The sequence below is a fragment of the Zootoca vivipara genome, chromosome 5, assembly GCF_965207765.1.
Source record: "Zootoca vivipara chromosome 5, rZooViv2.hap1.1, whole genome shotgun sequence".
Taxonomy (NCBI): Eukaryota; Metazoa; Chordata; class Lepidosauria; order Squamata; family Lacertidae; genus Zootoca; species Zootoca vivipara.
The window spans coordinates 28,163,601-28,177,657 of record NC_142588.1 but is presented as its reverse complement, the minus strand read 5'-3'; the positions used below and the strand labels follow the sequence as shown (position 1 = coordinate 28,177,657).

General features: G+C 44.7%; 1 long non-coding RNA gene across 3 annotated transcripts in view; it reads left to right on the top strand.

Annotated features, from left to right (window-relative positions):
- The first annotated feature begins 538 nt into the window (after positions 1 to 538).
- The window catches only part of LOC148685623 (uncharacterized), a 44,082-nt gene continuing 30,563 nt past the window's right edge, over positions 539 to 14,057 (top strand). Inside the window, exon 1 of one of the 3 annotated variants that reach the window (XR_015950171.1) lies at positions 539 to 858. This is a non-coding gene — a long non-coding RNA (uncharacterized LOC148685623). The remainder of the gene's footprint in view (positions 859 to 14,057) is intronic. The other 2 variants (XR_015950172.1, XR_015950170.1) reach the window with 2 other exon arrangements.

Genomic DNA, 14,057 nt, shown 5'->3' with positions numbered 1-14,057 from the left:
GTGATCAGCAAGGCATGCAGAAATCTTGGATCACCAGATAAGATGGATTTCCAGCACAATCCTAACCATGCATACATAGAGATAAGCCCTAATGAATCCAACAGGGCTTAACACCTGAGTAGGCATGGTTGGGAGTGCACTGTTACTATTGAACAATGTGGTGCAGGCTGGCCAAGAAAGAGTGGTCCATCTCGTAGACTTGAATGTAAACAAGTGTCTCTAGGATGACAACTTAACCTGTACCATGATATCTGTCGCCTTCTGGCGTTGCAAGAGATGGGGAAAAAGAAAACCCAGGTTCCATATTCCCACCCATCTTTTTTTTTTTGCTCGTGTTATATAATCATTTGAACAAAATCACCCTTGCATGAAAGCTGGAAGAACCTGTCTATTTGGGGCCTGCAGAACAGACTTCTGACATACTCCAGACATCCAGGCAAATAAATGTTTAGGAGAGATTTAGTCCAGAGGCATCAGCCTCAAGCTCACGTTCAAAGTTGTGTGAGCTGCATAGTGTGTATATCTGTTCTCAGTTACGCCGGAGTGAACTTGGCTGGCAGAGTGCCACTGCCTTCAGTAATCTCCCCCGTCTCTGAAGCTTTAGATCAGAACACATGCCTTGTCCTCCGACGAATAGCATGTCTTCAATTACCTCTCAGGGCTTTGATGCACCTTGGCCTTGGCATTGCTTTGAAGCATTTTCCTCCTCTCACTGCTCAGGCGTAGCTCCCATTAGTGTTTCCAGGGAGCAGTAAAACTGTAGTGCTTGCAAGAAAATTGCTGGTTTGAAGAATTAAATGAAAGAAGACCACATCTTTGCTTTACTTTTCCTAGCAAGGAGATTCATGAGGCAGACAGGTGAGTAGATGGAAAACTCGCAGTCTTTTTATCACATTGATGGCTTGAATGGATTTTGTTTCTTGGAGTATCTTTTAAGACTTTAATTAAATCAGGAGATGCTCTCTCCTCCAACCAGCCGCCCACTGCTTATCTGCCTCTTAAGGCCTTGATTCATTACGCCATATTATTTCTCTCTCTCTCCACCCCAGAGTAATCTTTAAAGACCGCAAATGGAAAGACAAAACTTTCAGGGAATAAGCTAAGAAATAAACATACGCATTGTTGTTTTCGTGCAGATGTTTGCAGGCTCATGTTGGGTGACCCCCCCCCCAAACAAGATGTTGCTCAGTGTGAGCCTTTGCTGCTTCAGCTTCTTTTCCAAAGCACCCTTTCTAAGAGCCCCTCTGACAGTTTGGGTTCTCTGCCACAATCTGGAGCACATTCTGCTCTGTAGTAAAATCTGACGATGGGAGGGGGAGGGGCTGCTTTAGGTCGTCCTTAGACACTGCAGTTGCTTGAGAGGCAGGAGAAGATATTTTTCTCTGCAAAGTAGCAGAGAACGTGCCACATAATACTTGTTTTGTGTTCACAATAAATACAAACTTTGGAATTCCCTGCCTATTGACACCATGCAGGTGCCTTCGCTGTATTTCCCTCCCGGGACTTGGTAAAAAACATCTTCGTTTAGGCAAGCCTATCTAGATGCATAAAATCTTGAGATGCGTTGTCATCTGGTTTTTAGCTTATTGTTGATTTTAATTTTTTTTAAAAAAGTTTTAAATAGTTACTTTTAGCTATCATGACTGATAATTTTATTGTTTTATTCTTTTTGCAAACTGCTTCAAGGTTTACAATAAAGTGGTATATAAATCTTGTGAAATAGATAGATGATAGATAGATAGATAGATAGATAGATAGATAGAGGGGGGGGGAAGTTTGCTCTGAAATCCAAGTTGGCTCTGGAGTCTGCATGATCTGTTTATGTATTACATCAACTCCTGAGTTCCCCGTGTGACCACAGAGGCATAATACCGGAGATCTTCAGTTTGTAGCTCGTTGCATGCCACTGTGACTCTGCTCCCTTTAATTGCTTCAGGGGAAATTGGCCAAGAACCACTGAGTCCCAACTTGGGTGAAAACAAAGCAGTTTGTTTAAGTACATAGCCAAAATGGCAGCCTACAGAAGAAAGTGTTTTAGTGGCTTGAAGCACTGAAGACAATGCTAAACAATAATATGGCGGTCTGTTGCTGGTCGTCCTTCTGTGTACACATTCCAACCTGTCCATATCCTTCTTAAAACTTGGTGCCCTGAACCAGACACAGTGGTCCAGTTGTGGTCTGGCCAAGGCAGAATAAAGTGGTACTATTACTTCCCTGGATCTGGACACTATAATTTCTGTTGATGCAGCCTAGAATTACATTCGTTCCCCTTCTAACTCTGAGTCCCTGACCTCATTTTCTTGAAGAAGAGGGACCTGACCTCAGGGCATCTTGTCCATGCCCCCCACTGCAAAATATTAGGATCTGAAAGTGTGCCTGTATGTACTCCCCCTAAATCTCCCCAGCCCTTTACTCATTCCTTCTGTCTCTTCTCGCAGCATTCAGCCCGCTGCTCCGTGTACTTAAACTCCTTCTCCAGTTCGGCACTCATTTATTTATAGGCAGTATATTTGCGATCTATAAAGTGTAAGTACATCCCTAACCCGTCCAATCATGCTTCATCACTGCAAAGAAGTCTCTGGTTGGTGCATTGCTGACCCTTGAGAAGTACCACTCAACAGTCCAAAGGCTCTAACTCGACTTCTTTGTTTCTCTGCCTCTCCCCCCCCCCCACAACTCCCTGGTAAGATGCTACCTAATAAATTCCTTGCAGTGGAAAGGAAGAAGTACCTAATCTTTCTGCTCACTAGATTTAGTTACACCATTAGCCAGATCTTTCTCATAAAACTAATTTTTTAATTTGTAAATGTAGCTGAGTGGTTTTTATAGAAGACTGTCAGGAAATGATAAAATGCCATCAACAGATTTATATAAAGGAATTTAGTGCTGGCTATCCTCCCTCCTCTTTCTGCAATCCCTGCCATTGTGAGCTGGAGCTGTTCGCAGCTAAAACATGTCCAGAGAGCAAGAGTTCCAGGGACAGCACTCAGGCCTTTAATTTTACTTTTACAAGACAGGTTTACAATGTCAAGAAGGATGGGAGAGCTGGAAGCACTGTCTGCTACACTCTGGTCCATGTTCTGCTTCTGATCACACCCAAACCACAAGAGGCAGAAAAACAAGATGAAGGTCCTTTTCAAAAAGCTTCAGGAAACAAACCCATCTTTTAAATTCAGGAGTGGCAGGGAACAAAACAAAAGCCAGGAAGTCTTTGAGATGGTAGCATCTTCCTCTCTCAAAACCAGCATTCGTTTAAGCAGCACAGGATACTTTCCTTGCATAATTTCCCACTATCCAAAAAAGTTAACCATTGTGCACCAAACAAGCGCCAATGAACAGAGGCTTCTTTTCAAATTCTCCATGTATATCCATCTAATAAGTATTGTATCCATCCTCAGTGTGTCAAATCCTGGTGTTGGAAACTGAACTAGTTGTGCCTTATGTCGTGATTTCCTTGCCAGCTTTGCCAGCGCGAAAGTCTCAGTGTTATCAGCCTGTCTCAGTAAAATCCGCCTTAGATTATGAATGGTGCTTTTAAATAACTGGCCTTCTCTTTAGTAAAGAAAACAAGCAGCTATCAGGAAAGGAGAATCTGACCACTACAGAGGTCATATGCACCCTGCATGCCCATGAGTGTTGCTATTTAAACTTAGGCATTTTTATAGCCAAGATCAAAAAGTAAGTGTGAGTTGGACAGCAAGTGCAGGTCTCAGGTTCCATACTTTGGACAGGATTATTAGTTGCTAGGAAAGGTGAGCATATCATCACATTTGCCTTCTATATAGTAGCATTCCTTGGCTCCGCAAAGTGCCAAAGGACTAACATTGACCCCCCCAGGAGAAACATTTTTTTCTTTCTCCACAAAACATTGCTTCCCCAAACCCTTCATTTCAATGTATTTTGTCACTGGGGGACACTTCCTGTTTAAATTTTCCTGACGCAGAAAGAAAATTACACCTGAAGCCTGCACCTGTAGATTGCTAGGAGGCGGCACAGGAACCATGCATACTTGCAGCAAATTACAAATATATAGGTTAGTCACACGTGATGGTCGACGTACCACCTTCACAGATTTACCTTCCGGTGGCAAAACTCCCAACTCACGATCCAGCCTTGTCTGCACTGCATTTCACGGCCTCTTTGTGGGCATACACAGACTGCTTTAATTCTGGGAATTGGGATCTATTTGAATGCTTCCAATTTCCACCACCGAGATATGTGGGCTACTCCAGCTTCCACTGATCCCTGTGCCCCAAAGGGTCTGTCATGGGCTGGGTAAGTCTCTACAGCTGGCTCCCCACACTTACTACAGTGTGTCTTAGAGTGACAGAACTCTGTGAACACCTGAAAGGCTGTCTGTAGGCGAGGGTGATGTTCTCTGCAGATGTTCTCTGCTGCCTGGTGGGCAGGAGTAGATCCAGTGGGCTTAAGTTATAGGGAGGTAGAGTCTGGTTGAATATTAGCAGGGACTTCTCAATGGTAAGAGAAATTCAACAATGGAAGTGATGCCCTAGAGCAGGCATAGGCAACCTTGGCTCTCCAGATGTTTTGGAACTACAACTCCCATGATCCCTGACCACTGGCCCTGTTAGCTAGGGATCACGGGAGTTGTAGTTCCAAAACATCTGGAGAGCCAAGGTTGCCTATGCCTGCCCTAGAGGGCTGGTGTGGTCTTCAAGCAAAGGCTGGACAGAATATAATGGAGATGCTCCAGCTCTTATCCTGTTCTGCAGGGCTCCCAGGAGCAGGCAACACACAGAATCAGCTAAGGTTCTTTAAGCAGATCAGGACCCTGGACAGCTCCTAGTGGCCCCTGTCCACTAAAGTTTGAATGATGCTGTCTCACCCAGGATAATAATGTGAGTGGCCTTGGGTACTACGGCTAGACACCTTGACTTGAGGTGGGATGGGATGTCATCTGCTGCTCCACCTCAAGAAGCAAAACATCTTGGGTTGGCCCTGAATTTTGCCCTCATTTTGGTCATGACTTAAGCCCAGGAGGTGCTGTAGGTTTCTCTGGAATATCCTTGAAGTTTGACACTCTCACAAATGCAGCCTGTAAAGCTTTCTGATAATCAGGGGTGGGAAGGGAGAAAGTCAAGAGGACATCATTTGTAAAAGTTCTCTGGATGAGAAATGAATATCATTTCTCCTGACTTGCTATCTAACTGGGCTTGTTCAGATTGCTCCCTTGCATTGTGTCTCCCAGCCAACCAACCGGAATCTCTGCTATTATCTCCAGTGTTCACCATTTGTATAACTGACACTGTTTCCCCATCCCTCCCCACTCATCTGGAATGAGGACACTAAAGCCCTGAGATCCAATTTATTGACAAGAAATCCCTGTATGAACTCTAAAGCATTGCCTGTTGCTGGGAGGTAGTGGAAACACATTCCTGCTAGTTAAGAGGACTTTTACAGCTTCAGAGTCCTTATCTTCAGTCATTACCTGTTGTCTGAAAAGATGCTCTCCCATTTGCCTAAGTTCCTGAAATATCACCGTTTGCAAGAAAGAGTAAGAAGAAGTGGACCCTGCAACAGAACAGGAGGACTCCTGTTCAGATTTCCAGAACTATTGGATATCTTCATGTCTACTGCAGCAGGCAATTTTTGTTTCTTGCTAGTGAGATCTTGACATTCCACCCCCTTGGGAAAAATAATAATCTGCTTACAAAAAGAAGTGCTACTAAGAAAAAATACCCACTTCTTCACAAAGCACCAGCACCAGATGTGGGAAACCTCTGGAGCAACATCTGGAGGAACAAAGGTTCCCCACATCGGATCTATGCAAGCTGTAGGAAAGCTGTTTTTTTAAACAGATTTTTTTTTTTTACAGCAGCTGAGCAACCATTTCCCCTCCCCTATTCATAATGCTTTATTTGGCACTATTGAAACCATCGGTTAGACAGGCTGTTGTTCATAGCTCCTCCAGGCAACTAACCTTAGCACACTTTCGAGGTTTTTAAAGTCTTGCAGATGCTAGTCTCAGAAGCAACACCTGTTGAACGCAGCCAGGTGGTCCACCTGGGTTGGGGGAAGCCAGCTCCTTTCTTGTGTGAGCAACATTTTTCTGGGTCCAAAGAGTTAGCGGTGACCTACATACACACCCAATTATAAAGCACATATCACTTCACAAGCTGGAAACCGGTGGATTGGGCTTGGAGTGGTAATATGCCAAGATGAAAAATGGCCAACATAGTGTTTTTTCGAGAGAATGTCAGGCCCTGGAGAGTTCAACTGATGTGGGAGTGCTACTAGGGAGTTCACAGGAGAAATGCTGTCATATTCAGCCAAGTGCCTATTTATTCGCCATCAAAGTGAAGGATGTGGCTGGTTGGTGGTAAAGCAAAAGCAACCTGCCCTATATATTGAAAGGGTCCAATATTAAGAAATAGGAAAGCGTGAGAGTGGCTTTAAGGGGTTTCATAGCTATTTTACTCTCCTTGTCTAGCAGGGAATTGAAATTATTGTAAAAGATCCATTGGATCCAGATGTTTCACCTTTGACATCTGCCCTCTGACACTTCCATTTCTCATTGATAGACAATGCTCCAGAGAGTGTTTCTGTTGAAATATTTGGTCAATTAGCCTAGGATAACTATATCACTCTACCACACAGAGTTCTAAAAAAAAAAAATTCTGGAAGGAGAAAAAGCGATGAGATATTTTTGGGCAATGTGGGTTGTATTCAACAAAACCATCCCATTCACAGAAGGATTTTTGCTTGTGCAGTAGAACTTCTTCTCCCCCATACTTTCCCTGTGTGAACCCCAAATCTATTCTGGGTTTTCCCCCAACCCTCTGGAACTGGATTTTGGCTGTGTGTGGGGTACATGGGGACAGAAGAGGAAGAGGAAGTTTTGTTGCATAAGTGGGGGTCCTTGAGCAAACAGGACAGTTTGCCTGGATGCAACCAGTCCTTTGTTTGATTTATGAAATGTCATTGGCCTCACCTGTTTTGCATAGGTCTTCTCCCATTGTACCAGCCATTAGGCTATCCAAGATCAAATTCAGGAGTCTTCAGAATTCCATAGTTTAACTATGCACTGACTCAATGAGTGCTTTCTTTTGTCTGCCCCGTATCTGCTCTTTGCACATCTGGACAGAAGCAGGAGCATCCATGGGCCTAGCTCTACCATTGAACCAAGGCCAATGGGATTTATTGGTAGAACTCATGTCAACAGAGCTGCTGTAATTCTGAGACTCTGGCAAAGAGCGCAATTTTCTATTTATTTTTTAAAAGCCAATTGATCCACTCTGGAGTTTTACAAACAGAGGAATGTTGGACAGCAGCTGTTGCTGCCACCAGTGTAGGGTTAGTCTAAAACAGGATCAAATACGTTTCCGGCCATAGCTGCCGCTGACATGCCATTCATCTTCCTAAACCATAAGCCTTCTGTAATAGACAATGAGTGAAGAAAGATGTAACAATAAAGGGAAATTAGAGCAGGTCCCCTCTAGCTTTCCAATTCACATGGTAATTGTGGATCCCATCAAACTTTCAGTGCTTTTAATGGGATGCATTTTCAAAACTGTTGTCAAACTGCTCCAGGTTTTTGAGTAGAGGGTGAAAGGAGGAAAATGGCTTTTGTGATACCAGGGTTGTTGTTTGTTGTGCTGAGCTGGCTTTTGCCATGTAGTGGGAAAAGGCACATTTGGATTGGATGTGTCATGAGCACTTCCCAAAGCCCCAGTTCTGCATGAATGCTAAATCAGTGTGACAAACAAAGCTGCCTTGGTCCCAGTCAGACCATCAATCTATCTATCTTAGTATTGATTATACTGACTGGCAGCAGGGCCGAGGAACCTTTTTCCTCTTGAGTGCCACATTCCCTTCTACGCAACCTTCGGGGGGGGGGGTCATGTGCCAGTGGTGGGCGTGGCCAGAAGCAAAATGGGTGGAGCAACAAATGTTTTTTAAAAAACACAACCCAGTTCAGTAGGCTTGTTTCTGTACATACTCACACGCCCCCTTTGCCCTCTATCCAGGCAAGAAAGAAGCATTGTCAGAGTTCAAGGGTGCATTGCAGCCAGGCATAAACAGTAAGGAAGGATGAAGAGCAGAGCCAATGAGGTGCGTGGCCTGAGGAGAGTCCTGAGGACTGCATAAGGAGGTCTAAAGTCCCTCATTCGGCCCTGAGCCTTAGGTGCCCCATTCCTGCTGTAGGGGGCATTCCCAGCCCTCCTTGGAGATCCCAGGGATTGAACCCCAGACCCTCCAAGTGTCCCTATTTTCCAGGGACATCCCTGTTTTAGAGAAGCCATCCCGGTTTCTGATTTGATCCCAGAATGTCCTGCTTTTCCTTAGGATGTCCCTATTTTCATTGGAGAAATGTTGGAGGTTATGGAGTTATCCAACCCCCAAGCTATCTGAAGGCAATCCTGTATAGGGAAGTTTTTTTTAAAAAAAATGTTTAATGTATTATTATGTTTTTATTTTATTTTGTATTATTATGTGTTGGAAGCTGCCCAGAGTGCTGGGGCAACCCAAAAAGATGTGTAAAATAGTAAAATTATCATTATGGAATGGGACACCCCTATTTTTATTGAAGGAATGTTGGAGGGTATGGAACCTGGGATTGCATGTGCTCTGCCACAGAGTCACAGCTTAACAAACCTTGACAAGGGAACTGCTGGGCAAAGAACCAGGCCCACCAGACTCCCCTCTAAATTAGCCTGTGTCAAGGTACAGTTGCGCAGTCATCATTCCTGTGATAACCAGGAAGGCTTTGGATCGTATTTTAACAAGCTTTTATTGTAAGCTGCTCAGCGAATTATGGGTCAGCCCATAAATGGCAGGAAGAGATAAATAATGCAGTAACTGGTCTCTTAACACCCGCCGTGCCTGACCTCCTGACCATCACTGTTGAACAGCAAAGGAGCTTCCTGGTTAAAGGAAAGGAGAGTTTAGTGGGGGCAACAGCAAACTCACGAAACACGGCACTCTTTAGCTAAAAGCCAAGAAGTGCTCTTCTTTCTCCCAGCCCCCACCTTCGCCATAGCTCCACTCTGTACTCCCCTTAAACACTTGTGCTAATTAGTTAAATCAATCACCCAGGAAATCATCATTCCCACTCTTACCTTCTCCCCCAGCCACCCACCCCCAAGCCCCAGGCAGGCCATCCATCTTAGCTTCCCTCTTTGCCAACGCTTCCCAGAGCCAGCAGGAGCCTCATGATTGAATTCAGCCTTTATCGCCCAAAGAATGCCCCGAGGGATCAGAGAGACGAAGGGGGCCGAGGGAGCTCTGTTGAATGTCATTGCTGTGCTCCATTCCCATGTAAGCACAGCCGGTTTAATGAGGGTGCTTATGGGCTGGGACCCTTGCCTTGGCCAGCGGTAAGGGATAATTGCTTGCAATGGCAATGCGCCCACCTCCTGTAATGGGACAAAGCTGAGCAGCTCTTTCCATACAAGGCTGAAGGCAAATAGGAATCAAATAGAATGAGTGTGTGTGTGTGTGTGTGTGTGTGTGTGTGTGTGTGTGTGTATGTAAGAATATCAGCAGAGGTTCTGTTCCAGGTACACCTGCATAAATGGGATTGCCACCATGGAATGGGTCTTTTTAGTGATGGTGTCTTGATTATGGAATGCTGGTGCCAGCAAGAATCATTTGGTGGTGGTGCCTACATTCAGATCCTTTTGGCATGGACTTTCCTATCCTGCCAGACCCTTTGGGATCATGCTCTAGAGCAACGTTTTCCAAACTTGGGCCTCCAGCTGTTTTTGGACTACAGTTCCCATCAACCGTGACCACTGGTTCTGCTAGCTTGGGATGATGGGAGTTGTAGTCCAACAGCAGCTGGAGATCCAGGTTTGGGAACCTTGCTCTAGGGCAAATGGGGGCAATGCCCCGCCTGTTTCACTCCGCCCTTAGCCAGCCCCCACCTGCCGGCCTTCCTGCTTACAACCAGGCTGGTGGGCGGCACCAGCTCTCACCTTCCTTCTGCTTGGTCTCAGTCTTGCCTTTGTAGAATACAATGGGGGCAAAAGGAGTAAGCTCTGCCTGTTCCTGGATCTGGCTCCATTTTACGGATGGCCTCTCTGCCTTCTGTCCTACCACTCCCAGGGCTTGCCCATGCTTCTGCCATTTCCCCCAGGGAAACCCACTGCTTACCACTGAATCAGAACAATCCAGTTTTTCCGCAGATTGACGTTTGTTCAAATTCAGAGGTAAGCAGTAGGGAAAGTGGCAGAACCAATGAAAACCCACTCTGCTTTTAAGGCATGGGAGTAGCGGAAGGGAAGAGAATCCACCACTGACTGGAGCACAATCCTAACCCTAGTGGCTGGGGTGGCAGCGGCAGTTAGAATAGCACCTAGGGGCCTCACTCTGACACCAGAGAGGAGCACCACAAATGGAGGAGTGTTGCCCCAGTGGAGGGTTATGGCTTTCCCCAGAAAGCGACCAATGACAGTTCTCCCTCTTGCATGAGCAAGCAAACATGAGCTTTTGGAGGGGGGGGGGCAGCAGTGGCTTTGGATTAACTGGATCCAAATCACACACCTCGAGCTCAAACCTCCAGCCCTGCAGCTGTGGCAGCCAGGAGCTGGAGTAGTGAAATGGGGAAATAATGGAAAAGAGTAAGGCCCCAATCCCTGCCCTGGTTTGTGTGAGTTGGCAGGGTGGAGCTGTGGGGATATTTCTACTTGGTCACTTCCTCTCCCCGAACCCACTTAGAATTGATTGCTCTGTCTATTTTAGTTATTGGGAGATATTTTCCCCGTTACCTGGTTGCTGTTTTTGAATGATTTTGTGTAGCTTGTGCTTTTTTATATATTTAATTTGGATAATTTGATTGGTTTTTAAGAGGATTTTAGTTTTTTAAAAAACAAAAAAACACCATGCTTCTGCCATTTATAAGTATTATTTTTGAATTTTGAGCGAACTGCCCAGTGGATGTTATTAATGGGTGGTCAATGGGTGTCAAAACTAGATCAACAGGATTTGCCTCCCTCCATCGTCTTTCATTTCATCCACATGAAAGCCCATTAGAACCATCCCTTTAGTTTTCAATAGCTGATGCCTCCCTCCCTCTTACTTTCTCTTTGACACAAATTGCTCACTTTAAAAAGAATGCCGAGAAAGAAAATTACAAGACATTTGAGTTGCGTTAAAGAAAACTTGTCAACCACTTTTTCATTAATGTCCACTCCTTTGCAAATCACAACGCAGATTGCTTTGAAATCACATTTGCTGGTACCAAGTCTGTCAACTCCTTTCCTTTCGCCAAACATTGTGTCAAGGCACTTCTAACAGATCGTGTGATTGAACATGGCTTTGTTTTGTGTTCTAACTTGCTGGCAATTTTGCCGGTTGCTGGCAACATTCTATAAAAGGGTTAGGAGATGGTCAGCTGCTTCTGTGGCTCAGCTTAGATTTCTTCCTTTCGCCTCTTTTTGTGTGTGGTGGGGAGGGAGGAGGATTACTTGTCAGTATTGATGGGCAGGCATGAATTCTCCCAGACTGTCATTTACCCTTTCTGTAAAAGTGAAAGACAACAACATCCTTAAGTATAGTGCCTGCCTACTCTGCCTATAAACCGCATTTGCACAAAAACTAGATCTTTTTTGAACTAGAATAGCAAATATGTTACCTGTCTGGTCTGGCCACTACTTGAAAGGCATGACCAGATACGTATCACAGGAGGACTGGTCTAACCATCATGCCAACCATGATCAAGGGATGCTCTACACAATATGTTTGCTGTAGGTAACACAAGTGGTACAATCACATTTCCAACAGCAAGTGCACACACATATTTTAGCATCAGCCTTTGTGCTTCTGGGAACCTAAGTTCAGCCAGGTTTCACATGTACACATTTAAATGTGTTTAAACAGACACATGGACTCATATATGTTGTCTACATGTTGCATGTTTGCTACGAAAAATGCCACAGGAACTGCCCCTGGAGAAGGGAGTTTCAAGCCAACTATGAATTCTTCATCAGTGCAAGCATTTGTGTGTGTGTGTGTGTGTGTGTGGTCCAGTTTTGTGGATTATAGGTTAGAGCAGGCATCCCAAACCTGTGGCCCTCCTGATGTTTTGGCCTACAACTCCCATGATCCCTAGCTAACAGGACCAGTGGTCAGGAATGATGGGAATTGTATTCCAAAACATCTGGAGGGCCGGAGGTTGGTGATGCCTGGGTTAGAGGGATGATTTAGCCCAGGCATGTCAAACCTGCGACCCTCCAGATGTTTTGGCCTACAACTCCCATGATCCCTAGCTAGCAGGACCAGTGGTTGGGGAAGATGGGAATTGTAGTCCAAAACATCTGGAGGGCCGCAGGTTTGACACACCTGATTTAGCCTCTTGCCACTGGGACTTATCCACTTGTGGGGAACCCTCATTGAATGGCACTTCCTACAACATAGCTGTTATCTTTGTATTATTATTTCTCTCTAGAAGTTCCAGCTCACCTGAGCTCCCAATGCAGTTATAGTTCCTAGTCCTTAATGCATATAGTGACTGGTGGCTCCCAATGGGGATGATTATCTGCATGCACATCAAAAGACACAGCCATCCAATTTGGTAGCGGATAGTTCAGGAGAAGGGCCACATGCATTGCATGAAAAAGGTCTCAGGTTCAATCCTTGGCATTTTCAGGTAGGTTGCGGAGCTAACCTTATCTGAAACTCTGGAAAGTTGTTGCCTTTGTCCTGCTGGAAAACTGTAGCCAATGAAACTAGGTGAATTGATGGCATAAACGTGTCCCTACATTCCTGAAGGAGCCTTGTGAAATTTTGGACTGAAGAGTATTTCTAGCTAAGGATACAGCCAAATTCAACTTGGGATGGAATGTGAAGGTTTATATGATGTTCACCCCTTGCAATAACAAACCAGAGTATATTCCCAGTTTATTAGATCATGGTAGGTTTTGGTGTGGGTTCCTGGTGACGTAAGCTGTGCACTTAATGGTGGCACGAGGTACCAGTGCTGATGTAGGGACTTCTGCATCTTCTCAACACTGGCCTAAAAGATTTAGAAAGCCTCTGAAAATGCTGGACCCTCTTATTTCTGAAACATGCCAGATTTTGATAAAGAAGTGGGGGATCTGTTGTACACAATGGCCAGGACTAGCCAGTGTGGTACCCTCAAAATGTTGTTGGACTCCAGCTCCCCTCAGCCCTAGCCAGCATGGCCAATGGTCAAAGATGTTAGGAGTTGTAATTCAGTAGCATCTGAAGGGCACCATGTTGGGTACCCCTACAACAGGCAAAATGTAGAATACAGGGTTGTCAAATCTTTTTTTGAGTGGAACCGGTTGGATCTGCCTATTCCCAGCTTGAGTCCACCACTGTGTGTTTACTGAACGCTCTTCCAGATTGGTGTGGTCCTGCCTCAGTATTGCATCTACATGCAACCTGGTGGGTTCAGAAATAGAATATAGATCAGGCATCCCCAACCTTTGGCCCTCCAGATGTTTTGGACTACAATTCCCATCATCCCTGACCGCTGGTCCTGTTAGCTAGGGATCATGGGAGTTGTAGGCCAAAACATCTGGAGGGCCAAAGGTTGGGGATGCCTGATATAGATTTTCCAGTAGCCAAGTTAGTACCTTCAAACTTCAAAACTTTCCAGTCTACTGCTTTATATCTGAAAGACACAAAGTTCAGATCTTCCTAAATGCAATCTTTTATAGAACTTAGTTAACTTATTTTTCTATCGCTGCAGCTGTAGATTAATTCTTATCGTAGTGAAACGAAGTGAAAAAAAGGAGAGAGATATCTGATTGAAGAAGGGAGCAGGTGCTGAGTTGGGGAAAAACTATGGAAAGGTTTTTCATTCTCTTGAAATCTAGGATTGTTACTGAGCTAAAGATGGGCAAATTAGTACTGTAAAAATAAGAGTGAATATGCCTGATTGTGACCCAGATCTTGGGAAGTTCATTTTAAAAAAGGAACTAGTTCTAGTTCAACATGTCCAAATGGGAACTAATACCAGTTAACGTTCATGCCTTTACAAAGCAAACTAGTTTCAATTCAGATTCAGTTCACAATTCAACTTCATCCAAATGATCTTTGGCATGTCCACCTCAGCATTCATACTCTTT